At 36.8% G+C, this 20,905-nt stretch overlaps 1 protein-coding gene and 1 non-coding gene across 3 annotated transcripts in view; one reads left to right on the top strand and one right to left on the bottom strand.

The window, feature by feature from the left end:
• NKAIN2 (sodium/potassium transporting ATPase interacting 2) overlaps positions 1–20,905 on the top strand; it is a 1,047,208-nt gene that overhangs the window by 336,265 nt on the left and 690,038 nt on the right. The gene's annotated exons all lie outside the window — the stretch shown is intronic.
• On the bottom strand, positions 1,129–1,204 carry TRNAS-AGA (transfer RNA serine (anticodon AGA)). Its single transcript has one exon. It is a non-coding gene; the product is annotated as a tRNA-Ser (tRNA).

The following is a 20,905-nucleotide window of genomic DNA, read 5'->3' as shown; positions in this document are numbered from 1 at the left end:
GAGACACATGGAAGAGATTTGAATCTCTCATCTCTAGAGAGGCATAGGGACATTTTTTTATTAAAATTTTTTTAATTACAATTCACATTCAATATTATTTTATATTAGTTTCAGGAAAGCAATATAGAGGTTAGATCAGGGGTCCCCAAACTATGGCCTGTGGGCCGCATGCAGCCCCCTGAGGCCATTTATCTGCCCCCCCCCCGCCACCCTTCCGGAAGGGGCACCTCTTTCATTGGTGGTCAGTGAGAGGAGCACATTGGCCATCCCATTAGCCAAAAGCATGCCCATAGTTCCCATTGAAATACTGGTCAGTTTGTTGATTTAAATTTACTTGTTCTTTATTTTAAATATTGTATTTGTTTCCATTTTGTTTTTCTACTTTAAAATAAGATATGTGCAGTGTGCATAGGGATTTGTTCATAGTTTTTTTTTTTATAGTCCGGCCCTCCAACGGTCTGAGGGACAGTGATTTGGCCCCCTGTGTAAAAAGATTGGGGACCCCTGGGTTAGACAATCAAATACATTACAAAATACTTCCCTGATATTTCTAATACCCAACTGACACTATACTAGTTATTACAAAATTATTGACTATATTCCCTATACTGTACTTATACCCCCGAGACTCTTTTATAACCTCCAGTCTGTACTTTTCAATCCTTTCACCTTTTTCACCCCGTCTCTCAACCACCCTTCCCTTTGGCAACCATCATTCTACTCGCTGTATCTATAAGCCTGTTTCTGTTTTGTTTATATTGTTCTTCAGTTTCCACATATACGTGAAATCATACAATATTTGTCTTTTTCTTTTTTTTTTTTCATTTTTCTGAAGCTGGAAACAGGGAGAGACAGTCAGACAGACTCCCGCATGCGCCCGACTGGGATCCACCCGGCACGCCCACCAGGGGCGATGCTCTGCCCACCAGGGGGCGATGCTCTGCCCATCCTGGGCGTTGCCATGTTGTGACCAGAGCCACTCTAGCACCTGAGGCAGAGGCCACAGAGCCATCCCCAGCGCCTGGGCCATCTTTGCTCCAATGGAGCCTTGGCTGCGGGAGGGGAAGAGAGAGACAGAGAGGAAAGCGTGGCGGAGGGGTGGAGAAGCAGATGGGCGCTTCTCCTGTGTGCCCTGGCCGGGAATCGAACCCTGGTCCTCTGCACTCTAGGCCGACGCTCTACCGCTGAGCCAACTGACCAGGGCGTCTTTTTCTAACTGACTTATTTCATGTACCACAAAACCACTAGATCCTTTCATTCTGTCACAAATGGTAAGATTTAATTCTTTTCTTATGGCTGATTAATAGTCCGGTGTTTTTCATTTTTTTTATCCACTTGTCTATTGACGGGCACTTGGATAGCATCCATAGCTTGGCTGTTGTAAATAACTAACGCTGCAGTGAACAGAGGGGTGAATAAGATCTTTTCAATTAGTGTTTTGGATTTCTTTGGATATATACCCAGAATTAAAATCATTGGGTCACAAGGTAGGATTTTTCTATCACAAGGTAGACTTATACTAATTGAAAAAAGAGATTTCAGGTACTTACAGTCAATCTTCTCCAATGTCAAAATGAGCAACCAAATATTTAATGCAAGCATAAAATCTATTACATCAAGAGTTATTTAACTTATTCACAGAATTTCTCACTTTTGCAAAGGACAGGTAATATAATTGCACTATTCCATTTACAATGCAGTTACAGTCACAATAACAAAGACTATAGAAAACTAGATTCATTTTTTCACTTGGTGTTCGCCAAAGCCTATAAGGACGGTATTATTTTTATCTATATTTATATTTAAGAAAGTAAGGCAGAAGGAAGTTAAGGATGTTAAGTTGCCCAAGAGCCCACAGTTAGCAAATGGTAAAGAAGGTATTTGAAGCCAGGTAAGGTATAATTAACCATTACAATAAGGTCACTGCTGGGAGAAATCTGTGACACTAGATTTTATTGTATGAATGTGAAATGGCATATCTCTTTCAATTTTAGTAAAAATATTCTTACCCCTTGAATATGTTAGTGATTTATTTAAATCAAGATTCCATCTGAATTTGCCTGGTATGTAATTCTGATTCAGAGTTACACTGACACTAGTTAACATGATTGAGTTGTGTTAGTGGTGAATTGGTTATATAACAACCTGAAATGAGTGGAAGAGTTGAAAATTCTGTTTGGAAAAATCTCTTTCTACTTTAATTGATTGTTTCTATTGTTGTTGTTATGGTTTTGGGGATATTATCTATATTTATTATGACATTATGCTTTAAAGACCAAATTAGATCACTTACATTTTACATCTAAAATATGCTGAGTAACATTCACTTAATGGTATCAATATACCAATTGATAAATGCTTTGACATTGTCATCATTTGAAATTCCTACTTTGATAAAAACTTATATGGTTGATTTTGTTATTCTAAGAAAGACAGAATGATTTATACTTGGCAAATAAATCTAAAACAAATGTTGATTATTCTATTTAGTTGAAGCTCAACTCTTGTTACACTTTATAATTGTCCTTTGCTCTGTTCACCTAAATATTTTAATAAATAACAGAATGAGGACATTGGAGACAGTGATCATATTTATAGATCCATTCAGTGATGTACTAACTCATATTTACTGAGTACTTCTTATATGTCAGGCACTATTGTAGCCAATGAGATATAGCAGTGAACAAAAATAAAAAAATGTCATTTCCTATATAAATTTTTACATTAAAATATGGGAACACAGCTACCCCCCAAAAAAGAATATATAAACTATATTGTGTTTGCCATTGCCATAGAAAAACACTTTATTTTTAACACTGTAAAGGTTATCACATATTTCTCTAAAAAGAAGGAGCTTCATGAACCAATGTGTGCAACTATGGTTTAAGAAAATTAAGTAAGTTTAATTAGTATACTTGCCTTTCTCCATTCTACTTCATGGAATTATCACCAAACATTGAAAATACCCACAATTGGAAGATGACTTCTGCAACAATCTGCAACAAATGCAGTAGATAAAGAAATAAGAATATAAAAAATAACTTTTAAACTCCCTTAAGAATAAATTTTAAAAAATGAACTATACTGTACATTAGTGTTAGGTACTATGAGAAAAACAATGAAAGGAAGTGAGATAGGAAGGGCTGAAGGTTTACAATTTTATGTGTAATTGTCAGGTAAGACCCTAAAGAGTAGGTGACATGTGACAAATACCTAACAGGTGAGGGTGGATGTTATTCACATATGTGGGTGACAGGCAAGGGAACAGCAAGTGTAAAGGCCTGAGGCAAGCAATCAAGTCTGACTGGAGCTGAGTAAGTGAAGATCTGGTCAGATGTGAGACCAGAGAGGGATGGGAAGGAATCTGATTTTGCCAAACTCAATGGGAAATTTGAAGCTGAGGTGTTACGTAACTTTACTTACTTTGTTCAAGGGTATGATTCTGGTTGACATTTAAAAAACCAGTGTGGGTAAAACATATAGATGCACAGTGCTATACTGCAATAATTCAGGCCAGAGGTTTATGCTCGGTTTCTAGATATTTGCTGGTATAGTTTTGAGGTAAAATTTACATACAGTGTAGTGCACACACATGATTTGTATAATTTGGTAAGTTTTGTCAAATGTGTATAGTCCTCCTAGCATCTACTCAATCAAGTTAAAGATTATTATTGCCATGCCTGCAACATCCTCTCATTTTCATTTCCTGTCAAACCTATTAAGCAACTGAGATTATGGTTTCTTTTCCCATAGATAGCTTTACTCATTCATATGTGTGTGTGTGCGCACATGCACACATGTGTGTAGGATCATACCGTTTGTGCTCTCTTATGCCTGGCTTCTCTCAGCATCATGTTTTAGAGATTTATCTATGTTTTTGTGGATATCTGTAGTTCTGTCTTTTTGTTGCTGAGTAGTATTCCACTGCATGGATATACTTCAGTAAGTTTATTCGTTCTTCTGTTGGTTGAGATTTAGGTTGATAATAGTTTGTGTTTACTATGAATAAAGTGGCTACAAATATTTTACATGATTATTTTTATAAGCATATGTTTTTCTTTCTTGGCTAAATACTGGTAATATAATTACTGACATACAAGATAGGTATGCATTATTAAAATTTGAAGAATATTCCAGTTTTTCAAAATATTTAACATTTATAATCTTACCCACAATATACAGGAATTCCAATAGCACTGCATTCTTATAATGTGTCATCAGTCTTTTTCATTTAAGCAATTTTAATATTTGTAAGGAAAGAATTTATTTATTTTTATTTTTATTATTATTTTTTTTGTGAGAGGAGTGGAGACAGAGAGACAGACTCCCGCATGAGCCCCAACCCGGATCCACCCAGCCATGCCCCTATTGGGCTCTGCTCTGCTCATTTGGAGCCATTGCTTGGCAACTGAGCTATTTTTAGACCTGAGGTGGAGGCTCCATGGAGCCAGCTTCAGCACCTGGGGCCAACTTGTTTAAACCAATTGAGCCATCCCTGTGGGAGGGAAGAGAGATAGAGAGAATGGTTGGGGGAAGCATGGAGAAGCAGATGGTCACTTCTCCTGTGTGCCCTGACCAGAATCAAACCCAGGACATACACATTCTGGCCCAGTGCTCTACCACTGAGTCAACCAGCCAAGGCCTAATTTTGAGGGGTTTTAATTTGCATTTTATGAGTATATTTTTATGGAAGAGTGAATAGAATTTCTTGCTGGCCTGTATGTAGTTATGAGAGAAAGTATGGAGTTCAAGATGATTAAGGTTTAGGCCCAGTTAACTGAAAGTCGCATTGTCTATTAACTGAAAGGGAAAAGCTGAAATAGGAGATGGAAGAAAAGAAAAAAAAAATTTAATATGGAATACATGAAATTGATTTTTCTTTCAGATAAGTCAAAGTGAAGATATCAAGTAGGAAATTGGATCTAAGAGTTTAAGTTCAACCTGACCGGGTGGTGGCACAGTGGATAGAGCATCGGACTGGGATGCCAAGGACCCTGGTTCAAGACACCGAGGTCGCCAGCTTGAGCGTGGGCTCATCTGGTTTGAGCAAAGCTCACCAGTTTGGACCCAAGGTCGCTGGCTCCAGCAAGGGGTTACTCAGTCTGCTGGAGGCCCATGGTCAAGGCATATAAGAGAAAGCAATCAATGAACAACTAAGGTGTTGCAACGAAAAACTAATGATTGATGCTTCTCATTTCTCTTCGTTTCTGCCTGTCTATTCTTCTCTCTGACTCTCTTTCTGTGTGAGTGGAGCACAGAGCACATTTCTAGCAGCTGTGGCTGATGCAATGCTGTGAGAATACTCCAGCTCTCAGGACCCTCCTGGGCACACCCAGGAAGGCAGCTTGCCTGCTTTAAGGAAATGTCTTAGAGCCAACCATGCAGCTCCCTGATCTTTTCAGCCATTGGCTATGAAGGACATGCTGTAACATCCTATTGGCTGAACCCATGAATATAAGCTAGCTTACTTCCTGAATAAAGTGGATCTGCGTCACTGAACCTGGTCACCACCGGAGTCGGGTCTTTGCGTCTCCATCGTCCTCACCCCCAGCAGGACTTGTTTACATTTCTGTCTCTGTTAAAAAAAAAGAAAGGAGTTTAAGTTCAGGGGATATGTTTATTTGGAGGTCTTCAGCATATACATGATACTTAAAGCCATTTGGTTTGATGACATAGCTAAAAGAGTAAGTATAAGTGGAAAAGAGCTAATTCTAAGTACTCAGCTTTGGAGTCCTCCACAATCAGATCTGTATAAAGAAAACAGGAAAGACTAAGATGAGTGAAGCAGCCAGACAGGAAGGAGAAACCAGTGAAACTGTGGCACCCCCACTCCAAAACTGGAGGTTTCAATAGAGAGGTCGGAGTGGACTGCTCAGTGTTGCCTAGAGGAATTACTGTTGCAGCTAAGGAATTAGAGGGACAGAATATGGTGGTCCTGAGAGTGAAAGGCTTGAAAATGATTGTATATAAATTTCCATTTATTAGTAATCTGGGAAATGACCATTGAGACAATGCCTCATTAGGAGAAAGATCAGATCACCGGAAGCAAAGAGTTTAAGGGACAGAATGGCTTCTGTGTTTGGAAGCATATAGGAACAAATGAGACACTGTCTGTCAAAGTTAACTATAAATATAAATATATGAAATGCACCAGGGAAGTTATGATTTAACATCGAATCAAATATACAGAACTTAATGGATTTAGTTAACTGCATACTTAGTAAGGTTTTGCCAATTAAATTATCAGTAATATTTATCAGTAAAGCTTCTCAGGAACAATTTTCTAAAAACATAATTAACTTTAATCTGCATTGAATAATATTAAACAAAATATGAAAGCCTGACCCATTTTAACATAGGTAAGCCACATTTAAATATCAAGTTCTTTACTATACAACTATGAAAGAAACAGAGACCTGGATTATAAGAGAATTTCAAATCATGTTACATGATCTTAGTGTCATCAAATGGACATTTTCATATATTTCCCTTTAGAAAAAGGAAAGAAATTAGAAAAAAATCAAGTGAGTGGCATTTAATAGTCCTCCTTGAACAAGAGTGATGAATAAATGTAGAGTTACCCCTTCTTGACAACAGTAAAAATATTTCTATTTTAATGATTCACAGCACTACTTCATCAGCAATGTAATTCTTGAAAATTTTTGAAAATTAAGAATCTGCAGTTAACTTTATGGTAAAAGTTTGTATATTATGGATTCTAAGATACCATCAATAATAAGATATACCATCAATGATAAGATATACCATTATTTTATATAGTAAGCTTCCATTAAAACCATGATATGTCTTCATTTTAAAACTCATTCTGATTTCAGAACTTTCATAATACAAAAAATCTTTAGCTTATATTGAATATATGTAATAATTAAAAACTATAGTCCTTGTTTTTAATAATGTCAGTGACTTCTGTGCTTTGTATATTTTAAATGTCCCAATTTGGCATAAAAATATATATTGAAAGCATATCATTTTCTATGTAATATCTAATTTTATACAAACATTAGACTTTTACTGCAATTACAAGGATAGATATATATTCTCTAAATAATATCTAAAAAAACACGTGTAGCTCTTTGAAATCAATAACAAAGTTCATTTGGAATGATATCAGTTACCTAGGCAAAGTGTTATTCTTCACTGGTTACATTGAGCCATTTCTCTTAACTATTCCTAAGAAAATGGAGATTATATAAGACGTGTGTTGGACAATCTCATGTATCCTCACTACTCCATCTGCAGTGCCTGCAGCAGGTTTGTGCTGGGAAGTCCCTGTAAAGCGGTTCATGCACTTTTTGTACCGTCTGGTTTATGGAAGGATTTTGTCAGCACATTCCATCTTTATTACCAAGAGATCTTCCTTGAGGTCATATTAGACTATCATGGGAACAGCATGCTTCTAAGATGTGTGTGTAATGTTGATTACTCTGACAATGTGTTATAACTTATGTGGAAATAGTTCATTATCATTGAAAAACAGCTGAATTAAGGATGTTTTAATTCAGGCTCTTTTATGAAGAACTCTATAAAAATTTTCTATAAAACTATAGATGAAGTAACACTGTTTTTGTGTGACTACCTAGCAGGAAGTTGGCTTTGAGCATTAACTAATTTTATTGGGGAATAAGAAAGTAGCACTTCAAGAAGTAGCTGGAAGGCAGATATTTCTATCACCAAACACATGGTAACTTGTAAGCCGGATGGTTTTCTGACTATTTAATGCCAGCTATATGTATCCATAGCAGTTATTCATGTTGAACGATTGAACTAAAGGAAATTAATAAAAATCAGGTATTATTTAACCTTGTGAGTTACTACTTCGCTGTTACTTCTTAGGAATGGAATATAATTTTTTTAAACACTAAGTAGGACTTAAAAACAAACTTCCATATGAAGTATTTATACAGTAGAACTCTGAAGTGACATGAAGCTTTGTTTTATATCTTATAGTGATTAGGTATAAAATGTTTCTTAGTGTGATCTCTACCTTTCTAATTCTTTACCTTTCCATTACGGTGGGAAAGGAATGTATGGTGGGAGGTGGGGATGAGGTGAGTCAGTTTATTTTTTTCAATACTGAATTAGAAGTGAATTCAGTTTTGGTTAAGATGGAAAAACATTCTGTAGAAAAGTTCTCCAGGTAGCAACAGTGGACAAACTAATATCAATGTATATGCATACCACAGTGAGGCTGACAGAATCAAGTTTTACAGTACTGATTACTTCTATCTAAGAGAAAGTCGGAGCAGTTTCTCCCAGGTGATCTTCCAGAGGCATTTGATAGCCTCTCTCTCAACACTTTGGATTACCCAGGAAGCAGGCAGCAGGGCAGAATGGTCAGCAACATCCTATGTATTTTATTTGGCAGTAAGTCAGAGAGCGGACCTGAACATTTGCCTGTTTTCTACTCAATTCTGATTTTAGTGGCATCAATATAATTCTATGTTGGCATCATCTCCCCCCTTCAACTTTATGTTTTGTTGCTGTATAAAGCTGCTATTACAGCATAGACACTTTGTCCTAAACCTCATTGGACCTCTATAAAAGTCCTTAAAACTAGAAGGGGGAGATGACCATAACTTAGGAGGTGTTCTCACTGGCTAAGGGGATGCAGGTCTCTTTTTTCTCAAGATAAAGATCTTCACAGCTGCAGGTTTTTTTTTGTTGTTGTTTTCTTCTTTTTTTTTTTTTTTAGCTGAGATCTTTGTAGGGTCAGAGTATTTTCTTTCCTTCTTATTTTCTAAAGGTTTAAACTGAAGCCCCCGGATAGGGGATGATGCAATCAAGGTGTAGATTTCTGTGACAGGGGCAGAAGGTACAAGCATCTTTTCTCTCAGGTCTTTTTCTACAGAACTTATGTTCTCATTTATTTATGTTCAGTCTCAATTGAAAAAAAAAAGATGAGGTATGGCTGAAATAATGCACACACTGCACTAGCATGAAGTGAATCAAGAAATCAGGAAAAACGGGAACGAGACAAGGAAACTAAAATGAAACCAAGGGTAAATTTAGTAAGTTGAACGGTATGCTCAGCAATGTAAGAATATTGCAGCTTTAGCTTTAAAATGTCTACTTTCTAAAGGAAAGAGAAAACAAATTATCTACAAGATTTTGAGAAGTCATGCTATTAATGATAATTCTTCATGAGGACAAAAAAAAATGACTATATCTTGTACTCCAGCTTTAAATGTATTGCTCTCATAAAGAACACTAGGATGAGTTTAACATCCTCAGTGAATACAATAACAATTACCATAGGCATTTCTCTTGCTGTGTACATTTTATTTACATTCAATGTAAGTCTTTGGAGAAGAGAAACAGGGAACTCAGTAAAAAGAATTGTCTGAGGATCTGTAAAGAGTGATCTCTAAGAACAAAGGGCTGTGATTGATTTTGTTCTCAGGATTAAAAAAAATAGACTATCTAGAACAGAAGTTGGCAAATTTGTCCTGTATAGGCCAAAGTAAATATTTTTATACTTGTGGGTCCTGTGGTGTTCATTCAACAACCATCCCACTCCCCTGTGGTAACAAAAAGCAGCCATAGATAGTATGTAAACAAATGGGTGTAGCTGTGTATCAATAGGCTTGATTTGCAAAATCAGGCAGTGAGCCAGATTGGGTTGATGAACCAGTTTGCCAACTCCTGATTTAGAGAAATAACGACTTTATTCACTTTAGAGTTTCCTCTGTATCTGTATTTGCTTAGAACAAAATTTTATTAAGCACTAGAAAGCAAAGATTAGAAGACCTGAGGCAAAAGTTCTATATCAGATAAGGTAACATATGACATAGGTCTCCAACCAGAAGTCTGGTTGACATCTTTATTTGATACGTTAATCATTGGACAAGAGCAACGTCACCTCTGAATAAGGGAGATTGAATGAGTACAAGCGGTCAAGCCCCCTCCAAAATTTTATATCCTACTAAAGAACAAATGTATGTTCATATGTGGGACATGAAAGGTGCCCTAATAAATAATGTGCACCCTGGAATGGCCAGGTGTGGGTCTTGGCTCCTCCATCTGCCAGATATGTGAACTTGACCAAGTTATCTCACTTACTTATAGCTTGGTCTCCTTCTCAGGAAACTGGGCATAATTACACTTTCACTGGGTTGCTATGAATTTGGGCTCTGAAATCTAGGTCTCAAATCGTAGGCCAGGAAACTGTATCCAACATATAGAAAGGTTTAATATGCCCTGCAAAACATGGGTTATTATATGCCTCTGGAGTAAAACTCTGAAAAAGAGATATGGTCATTATCCATGAAAATATGGGTTTAGGGAAAAGAAAAAGAAATAGAAGATCTGGCTACCTTAGACCCGCAGTCCTGAATGGACACCGTCAGCTGTCCATGTGAGCAGGCCATGTGGCCTCTGGCTTGCACAGCCCCACCAGCACATCATGTCTCACGAGGGATCGTACTGCACTCTGCTGCCATTCATAATCCTGCCTGTTCTGCTCCTCTCCTTTTGTAGTTCCCAGAAGAGATGAAAATCCTTCCTCATACTTTATATTTTTCTTTTCTATACCTGGTCTGCTTCATATTTATGTTACCTGCAGGGTTCTCATTGGGACCCTAGAGAGCAGTGTCTTGGAGAGTATGTAAATCAAGAAGTAAATAGGAATACTGTGATAAAAGATTTCTAGATATAAACATGCTTAGGGCTGCTCAAAGAAGCAAAGAAAACAGATATCTCTCCTGTGGACCTCTCCTTATCCTTAATATATTAATGTCTAATTCCAGCCTTTAGATAGGAATGCACACTATAGCTTTCTTGATTTTAACAAAGAACAAAAAATGTAAACAATTATTCTTTAGTTTTAGTGCCCCATGCTTTTGTGGCTACTAGCCATTGGCCACATTTTCCCCATGGAACCTGATTTGGGAAACACTGCCTTTACCATTCCAAAAATCCCCACAGATCTTGTCATTTTAAGACAAACATTCTAGGTACATTTGTTGCAAATTATCCACTGATACTATATCAGGTAATAGTATTCACTAATTATTTGATGATTGAACCTACTTTCTAACATTGCTGAATAATAATAATAACATCTAGAGTATTATATCTAAAGTATGATTAATTGAATTCTTATTGACAATGGACAAGGACTTTGCTAGATAATCTCGTTTAGTCTTCCCAAAATTCCAGGGAAGTGGTTTGGCTTTTTCTTGTCCCAGAGAAGATAAAAATAAAGCAGAGAGGCTAAAGAATGTAAAAGTTTAATAACTACAAAGTAAGGCAACCAAGTAAGGGTTCTTAGCTCTTACTCTTGCTGCTGAACTCCACTATCTTGGATAAATGCAGTGACAGAAATACCTGCCGCAGATTAGATCTAAATTAGTGTGGTCTTGGGCCATGTTATTTTTACTCAGTAATTATATATAAATTTTCTATTAAGAATAACTATCCTTTTAAGTATATAACTTTAGCATAAATAGAAGAGTATACATTATCTTTCATTCCCCCTTTTCTAGGACATGCACCTGGCTAATTCTGCAGATATACAGAATTGCAGTAAAATTTCAATAGAAGAGGTCATGACAGATCCCTACTCTGCTTTACAGTATCAAAATGTTATATGTCCTGATTAGATTGTTTCCAAAGACTTTGATACCTATGGACCTATTAAGGCACAGATTTCTTACATCAGTTCCTGACGGTACTGATTAGCACCAAACTGTTCCCTATTTTGAAGCAATAAAGGCCAAGGAAGACCAACAAATGCTACATATAATTTAATATTCTCAAAATCTTCTCTGTAAGGTGGTAGAAATTTAGGAGTGTTTAGTAAAGAAATAGAGATGCCTAAAGTTCCTATTTTTCCATATCATCACTATACACCTATCCCAGAAGTCTTGTGTATAGTTTATCCCCCAAGGCACAAACTTCCAATAATTTAAGGGAAAAATAAAACAGTGTTGGGAGCATGTTCATTGAAGTCCAACAATGGTCATTAAATTTGAAGATGTTGATTATCCAGTAGATTGGTGGAGAACAAGTACCCAGAATAATTATAATGAAATAGTATCACCCATACCTAATTATTAGTTCTAAGTATATGTTAAATACACCAACAGGCCTGACCTGTGGTGGTGCAGTGGATAAAGCGTCGACCTGGAAATGCTGAGGTTGCCGGTTCGAAACCCTGGGCTTACCTGGTCAAGGCACATATGGGAGTTGATGCTTCCAGCTCCTCCCCCCTTTCTCTCTCTCTGTCTCTCCTCTCCCTCTCCCCCTCTATCTCTCCCTCTCCTCTCTAAAATGAATAATAAAAAAAATAAAAATAAATACACCAACAGAGAAGATAAAATGGTAGTAAACATGCCAGTTTTTGTAAGGTGCATTCATATTTCAGGAACTGTAAGAATTCAACTATATTTTATGATGGTGTCTGGTGAGATAAAATTGATGCATTGTTGACTGATTACACATGATGATTGCTACCAACATGAGAGAAAAAGAGAAGTTGAGGTTGGTTCTGAGTGGCTGGGTGAAGAGCAGGGATTAGTGGATCTGGAAAGCAAATTCAGATCATGGATACTGTGAAATTTATGGAGTTCTTAAACAGTGTCAAGTTCAAAGCCTCTTGAATTAGTTGGGGTTGCCTTTGAGTGGGTCACCTTCTAATTTGTCCCTCTGGTCATGCCTCATTTGTCCCGCTGATATATTTATAGGTACTGAAGCTGGATGGGCATCATTAGGTATCTCTTAATATATTGTCCCACAAATATCTTAACTGTGAGTTTTTCAGAGTAATATTTTCCATTTATATCTACAGGTGATATCTATTTGAAGAATTCATGACCATGCCTAAATGTTCATGTTTCATGGATATTATTACATTAAATCAAAACATGATTTTCTTCCAAGGGGAAAAATGTTTTTTTAAATATATTTTTCTTGTTCAAAAAATGATTCATGGTAATTGAAGAGAATTTCAAAAATGTTTGTATAAAATAATTGACTTAAGGTCACCTAAAATTGCACACTTACCCATAACTACTTAGTGTGCAATGTCTAGTCTTTTCTTTCTTTACACATTTTTATATAAAAATAAGAATATATAATATATATAACTTTAATTATTTGCTATTAAAATGAACACTGTGAACATGTAATTATTTTAAAAACAAGATGTTTAGGTATATAAGAAAGCACATATTCAGTAGTATGAATCAATAAAATAATTATTTCATGAAACTTAGACTTATATTCATCTATGTTTTATAATAACTTCAGGGAGGAGAGTGATAACCTATAGCTTTAAGGAAAATATATTGCTATATAGAACTCAGCAAGAAAAAAGAGGACCTAATTGTTATACCTCTGACCTTTCGATGTATATTTTAATACGATAATATCATGAGCTCAGATGGCTCCAGATATTTGGAAGTTTAAACAAATTAAATTATACACAGTACAATTAACAATAACACTTCAAAGTTCTGTAGTATTTCTGAAAAATAGTTGTTATTCCATATAATTTCAAATTATTTTCAGAAAGTTCCTTAAACTTATACTTTCTAAACCATCTCTGGTTTTTAATTATAAATAAGAATATTACACATTGATAAGCTCTACAAGACATAAATCTCTGCCCTTGATTGAAGTTTTTTTAGCATCATAATTAATTATTCTCTTCCCAATAGTATCTGATATTCATATTGACATTAAATACAACAAAAGAATTACATAGAACTATTATAAATGGGTTTAATTAAAGTGATTCATAGTACTTATCACTGTACCCATAATTTTAAATTTCATTTTGATAAATGCCAGGCAACATAATTCAAAATAAGGTACCTGTTATTTTTTAGCATGACCATTTAGAGTTATACCTAATATAAATGTAAACTGTTGTCCACTGGTTTGTCAGGATGCCTTGAAATCCACTGCCTTCAACCGTTGGATTGATATGTTACAGTTCACCATAAAATTTCTGTTGCTGAGCAAATAGTAGGTATCTGGTGAATGCATGCCAGACTACCTGCTGAAAAGGTGCTATGGCCGGTTCCAATAGGGAGGGGTAACAGAGAACATGGGAGAATGGAAATATGGAGAGCTTAGGGCAACAGTGTATGTAGATGAGAGAAAAAGCAGTAGAATAAGAACTCAGGAGCCTTAAAAGGAAACCAGAAATAAAATTTGGCATGTAAAGAGTAGTTTATTTTTTTCTAGAGAAAGTACTTTACAAATACTTCTTTCTTGTGATTATTCATTTCCTGGTATTATGCCATAAACATATTATGGAAATCAGGAGATTTTTTTACATGGACATGCATTTGTTGCACATTTATAACAAAATGTGACTGTCATTTTGAAGATTATGTATCAGTCATGAAGCAGTTGATAAGAAAAACTGGGATCTATTTCTGTGATTGAATAGTAACATAATGAAGGGAATGTCTTTTCATATTAGTTGTGATAATGACTTTGTGGTCCTTGGTATGAGTAAAGTTGATCCCTTGGGCTGTGTACTGCCTAAGAGTGGGGGCTGTGTTCCTCAGCCTGTGTTATCTTTTCCTGTAGATAGGGGGTAAATCAAAACCACTCAAAACTGCAAGGAGATGCCATTGCATTTTAAGAGAAAATTGATTGCCTAATCAATGCTAAAAGATGGTGAGAGAGAGAAATCTGAGTCTTGACTTTGGTTAATTGAATTGTCTAGTTTTTCTCATAGTACAGAATACAACTTCATCAATATCACTGGCCACTTAAGATGAGCTGTCAGGGTCTTCCATGTGCATTATTTTATTATTGCCTTTCACGTTTGGAGGATGCAGCTATGGTCCTGCCATACTTGCTTGGCATGAAAGTGTTAGTAATTTATTCACTTAAAAGATAAGGGAATCTTTAATAACATTTTTCTTTATTTCTAATTGCAAAAACAATGGAACTTTGTACAATATTGCCCTAGAAAAGGTGCTTTATTTTTGTTTATTGTTGGGAAAGAAAAGACTTTGCAGTATTTCTGTGTGTCTATCAATATATGCAGCTTCATAGTGTTTTAAAATTTTCGTAGTTACATCAATAAGTCAATAATTTTAATGTCATTTATAAAGATTACATAAGTTACTGCATTTCCAGTTACAAAGCAGCACTAATGGGAAATTGTTAATGGAAACTCAAATCATCTGAAGTATTCAAAATTTCAAAATGACAAATCTATTATTTATTATGAAAAATAGTCCCACAGTTTAACATAGGTACAATTATTTAAATACAATATAATCATTCAGCCTGATTCTTTGCATAATGGAAGAGGAGATAAATGTTAACCAAGATAGGAATGCGAATTTTCACAGAATCCTTCTACTCAGTTCTGCATATAGGCTCATTTCTGAACTTTTGAACCATAATGGAAAATAGAGTTAAAATAATTTTTAGTCTGGTGTCTTGTCTTTTATCACTTTTTTTCTTCTTCACTTCCCTTATGCATCACCGAATGATCTTCTGAGTCAAGACATATTGGTGATATTTGCTTTGGAAGCATTAAGGAGGTGAATGAGTCTGAGCTTTTTATCATTGTCTACAGTTCGCTATTATTTTGAGTGTCACTGCCACCTTTTTCTATCTGTGCCTCCATCATAAATAGAGCTAATATCATGGGGTCAACTGTGCTATTCAAGTAATAGATGTTAGGCACCTTGTGTTTATTCTATTGTGTTACTAAAACATTCTTTTCATTTGGATTGATCTTTGAGTCTAGGATTCTATACTTGCTTGAATATCACCTATAATTATTTCACCTTTCAGCTATAACAGTTTCTAACTATTGTCTAGTCTAAATATTTCTAAGCCATCAGTGGTTGTATAAAATATAGAAAAAAATTCTTCTCTTAAAGTGATAAATTATGTCTAAAAGTATATTTGATTATTTTATGAGGGTTTTATAACAGCTTCCTATGACTGAGTCACAACTTAGTTTTCTCTGTGGTTGCATGTGTGTGTGTGCATGTGTGTTTGCATGTGTGTGCACACATGCATGCATCAAAGTGTACATCATGTGTCTGGAGTATTTTGTATTGTCTGTACAATAGCACTTCCTACCAATGACCCCTTCTCTCTTTCTCTTTATTCATTTTTGTAAATCTCAAAGTACTTTTAATATGTGTTTATGGGCCATCAATTTTTATTCCCTTTATATTTTAAGAAGGGAAACACAGTTAAGTCAAGATGACAAATGAGATGGTGTGGAGGGGGAGAAGTATGGGCTGATAAGAATTATATAGGGAACAAATGATTCCCCTTCAGAGCTGTTCTTCTAAAGTAATGGTTATTATGAATAAAAAACAGCATCATTATTATAAATTTCTTTTAATTAAGTTTTATAATAGAAATTTTTCATCTTTCTACTTTCTAAGTCATATGTTATCTATAGTATATTTTGCAGGCATTAATTATTTGGGAGAACATTTCAGTCCTAGAACCTTTTACAGAAAGGTAGGAATCTTATTTCACATGCTTTAAAGTGCTAGGTGTGTGTGTGTGTACTTTTTTTAACTAAAAACACAAAAGACAATTATTAGCGAAACTGTATGCCTTCATCCTCTTCTGGGAACATTCCTTTACTTTCCTGTTCTCTGACAATACTGCATGTTCAGGAGCAGTCATTAAGTGGTGGCTCTTTTCTCCGGCCCCTCTCCCTGCTGGCATCAGGCAGGGTTGGTATACTCCTTATCCTTTCTTGCCGTTGCCTCTTCCAGATTTATCCCTCCCTCTTTCACAGAGGCACACAGCTGTAGGTTACTTACTGGCAAATATATTAAAAGACCCATTTTACTTCTTTTTCTCCCCCCAGGACACACTTTCTGATAGACCATGCAGTTAGCTGTTGGCTCACTGTCATTTTCTTCAACCCTACTCTTGTCCCAATTATTAGTGATTTTTATCATTCAGGTAGATAATCTACCCAATTATCAAGCTTTACAGATAAGCCTCAAGGTCCCATTTCCTCCAAAAACCCCGTCCTTATTCTAACTTGGGCACTCAGACTCCACGATCGTATCCTGCAACCACTCCATATTCCAATTCCACACTCTAATTTCCAGGCACAATACTATTCTCCATGCTGCTTCCTCTAGTACTCCATCTCCAGAATGCCTCAATTATACCAGGAATCTGAAACTATGAACTTTTTTCATTTCCTGTCCTGACTATGCAGCAAAGATGCCACAATTCCTTACACCATTTTACTTGCTACTTATTTAAAACACATATTGGTTTCTGTATTTATTCAGCCATCTTTTCTTCCATCTAGCTATCTTGGTTCTAACCTTCCTGAGAAAATTGCAGCTGTCACAAACTTCCACAAGCTTTCATTATCACATTTAAACACCTATCTGTGACTGAAGTTTATCTACTCTTGACTAAAGTTTCATGATCTCATGAAAGGCCATCCCTCCAAATGTTGCTAGAACCTACATTGCCCAATACTCAAGGATACTGCACTAGCAATTAATTGTTGGCCAGTCCTATATTACAATAGACAAGTGAAATACAATATAATTTTATTTTTTTAAAGATCAATATCAGGGCCCTGGCCGGTTGGCTCAGTGGTAGAGCTCGGCCTGGCGTGTGGAAGTCCCGGGTTCGATTCCCGGCCAGGGCACACAGGAGAGGCGCCCATCTGCTTCTCCACCCCTCCCCCTCTCCTTCCTCTCTGTCTCTCTCTTCCCCTCCCGCAGCCAAGGCTCCATTGGAGCAAAAGATGGCCCGGGCGCTGGGGATGGCTCCTTAGCCTCTGACCCAGGTGCTAGAGTGGCTCTGGTCACGACAGAGCATCGCCCCCTGGTGGGCATGCCGGGTGCATCCCGGTCGGGCACATGCGGGAGTCTGTCTGACTGCCTCCCCGTTTCTAGCTTCAGAAAAATACAAAAAAATTTAAAAAAATAAATAAATAAATAAAATAAATAAAGATCAATATCAGCTTTGTAGAATGATAGATGATATGTTTTTAGGTTAGAAGAATATGTGTTATATAGAGAATATATACTCTGTAAATGAATTCAGAGTTGTGTGTTATAGACATATTTTCCAGCATCAGTAATGGGAGAAGTATTCATACATGGCTTCAAGAATCTAAGACTTGAGTTGAATCTTCATGGGTGAAGAGATAGGGAGGTATGCAAAGAGAATTAAAGCAGCCATTCCAGGCAGGAGACACAGCATGAGCAAATGTGTAGAGGTGCGAGTGAACATGGTGTAATCAGGGCTCCGAAAGGAAGAATAGAGGCTTCATGAAAGAGCCGAGAGAGAGATATTAATGGAAGCTTGGGTCCTACTTAATGATGGCCTTGAATTCCAGGATGCATTAAATATGAAATGATAGTAAAATATCCACATGGAAATATCTGCTAATGGATTTTTGAGCTGAGATTAGATAAGAGGATATAGTTATATTCATATTTCCTTTGGTTTTCTATTTAATACCTTCCAAACTGAGTTCATGTAACATATCTGAGGATTAAGGGAAAAGACAGATTGGCCCCATTGAGGCAGGAGATTTGGTTAGTGGTAGAGGAAGTCTGCGCACATAGAAGTTCTACTCATTAAGTGAGATACATGAAGGTCAGACCTCAGTTCCCTATGAGGCTTTCCCAGTGAACAGGCCCAGAGTTCAAGTTCAATCTACGTTTCCACATATGTGGGCTCCAGGGTCCCAGGAAGAGACAGCAGGCCCCATGAGAAAGGGCTAAGTCTCAAACTGAAGAGGTTGGTGGTTACTATTTCATGTTTTGACAACGTGGAGACCTGAGTCATTTTTTTTACAAAACAAACCAATCTTTTACCTCACTTTCTGTTACCCTATCATTAGTGTAAAGTTGTTACATCCTGGAATATTGATATCCATTAGAACTAGCTCTGATAATAAAAATGCTCTATAATCTATGTGGATATTGAGCGCTTGAAATGTGTTTAATGAAACAATTTATTTAATTTGAATCTAAATTGTCTTAGCCCTGGCCAGTTGCTCAGTGGATAGAGCATCAGCCCAGAGTATGGACGTCCTGGTTTCAATTCCTGGTCAGGGCACACAGTAGAAGCAACTGTCTGCTTCTGCACTCCTCCCTCTCCCCTTCACTCCCTCTTCACCTCCCACAGCTAGTGGCTCAGTTGGTTTGAGCGTGGCCCCAGGCACTGGGGATAACTCGGTTTGTCCCAGCGTGTTAGCTTCAGGTGCTAAAAGTAGCTTCATACTCGAGCATTGGCCCTAGATGTGTTTGCCTGATGGATCCAGTCAGGGTGCCTTTGTAAGTCTGACTCACTGTTTCCCCTCCTCTCATATGAAAAAATAATCTAAATTGTCCCATGTAGCTATTGGTTACTGAATATTTTAAGGCAACTATAGAACTAAACTCTAACATTTAATGAGCATGTATCATGTGCCTGGCCTAATCTAAGAACTTTGTATGTACTAACTTATTTTATCCCTAGAAGAATTATAAGGAGTAGGCTTTCTTATTTTCCCCATTATAAAAGTAAAAAAGTTGGGGCAAAGAAAAGTTTAGCACAGAGAAGAAATGACAAAGTTGGGATTCAAACCTAGGCAGTACATTCAAAGATCTTAAACAGCTATGCCTTGTCATCTCTAAACCCTAATTTAATCTTGCCTTTTTACTCCCTTCTTACTCACATTTATTCATTTATTTATGTATGTTATTACCATATCTGTTCACCCATAAAATATGTCATTCTTTCCTCTGGAGAGTTTATATTCTTCTTCCTCACTACTGCTTCTAAGTAGCAGGTCTTATTTCATGTGATCACTGAGTAGCTTCCCGACCGTTATACCAGTTCTTCAAAGCAGTGATTCCGAAATTTCAGTATGCAGCAGACTCACTTGCAATATAGGTGGCTTGTTTTTTGATGCAGGGGGTCCCAGATGAGACCTAAGAATTAGCATTTCTAGTAATTTTTCAGGTGATGTCGAGACTACTTGATGGTACAGTGGCCCTACTTGTGACCCATTGCCCTAAACCATTTTGCAAGTCTGTTGCCAGGCAAATTTATTTTAAAATAGAATTGTTAATACTTCTCAGATTTTTTTTTAAGAAAAAGACTTAATCTTTCATCATTTTTTGTCTTGTATGTTACACAAAAATGTATGTATTCTCCCTGAGCCAGAAGATGAAAACCCAATGAAAAACAATAAAGCAAGAAAGAAAGCAAAGGAAGAAATGAGGGAGGGCAGGGAGTAGAGGAAAGGGAGAGAAGGCAGAAAGAAAAACAGTGGTTTATGTAACTGAAAGGCCTAACCCTCTAGGATTCATGGAGGGGCTGCCGTCTGGGACCCACCAGGACAAATCTAGCCACCAAGCTATTGTTATCAGACTAATATTTGAAAAAATATTAAATGTTCACAGTTAAAATATGTCTTTATTTTCCCACAGACCCCACCAATTCATTTTTTTTAACTGGCATTGCTTTGGGGTCTCCAAACTTTTTACACAGGGGGCCAGTTCACTGTCCCTCAGACCATTGGAGGGCTGCCAAATACAGTGGTCCTCTCACTGACCACCAATGAAAGAGGTGCCCCTTCCAGAAGTGCAGTGGGGGCTGGATAAATGGCCTCAGGGGGCCGCATTGCGGCCCGCGGGCTGTAGTTTGGGGACGCCTGCGCATCTCCCTGCCAATTAAAGACTTTAAAATTTGCTACTCCAGGTTTAGGACAACAAAAAATAGTGTCAAGACTGGATCGCCTCCCAGATCATGGTTTCTCCTTCCTCAAAGTAAGCTGTGTATTCACATAGACTGTCTTAATATGGTGATGATGGTGGCTCTTGTCAGCTTCAGGCTTACATAATTTTTATTTCCTGAGATCTCTGTGAGAAGACTATCACTTTTCCCCATGGTCTAGCAAAAGACCATG

This window comes from Saccopteryx leptura, chromosome 3 (genome assembly GCF_036850995.1).
Source record: "Saccopteryx leptura isolate mSacLep1 chromosome 3, mSacLep1_pri_phased_curated, whole genome shotgun sequence".
NCBI lineage: Eukaryota > Metazoa > Chordata > Mammalia > Chiroptera > Emballonuridae > Saccopteryx > Saccopteryx leptura.
Note: the sequence above shows the minus strand (reverse complement) of the source record. Positions and strands in the feature narration are given on the sequence as shown.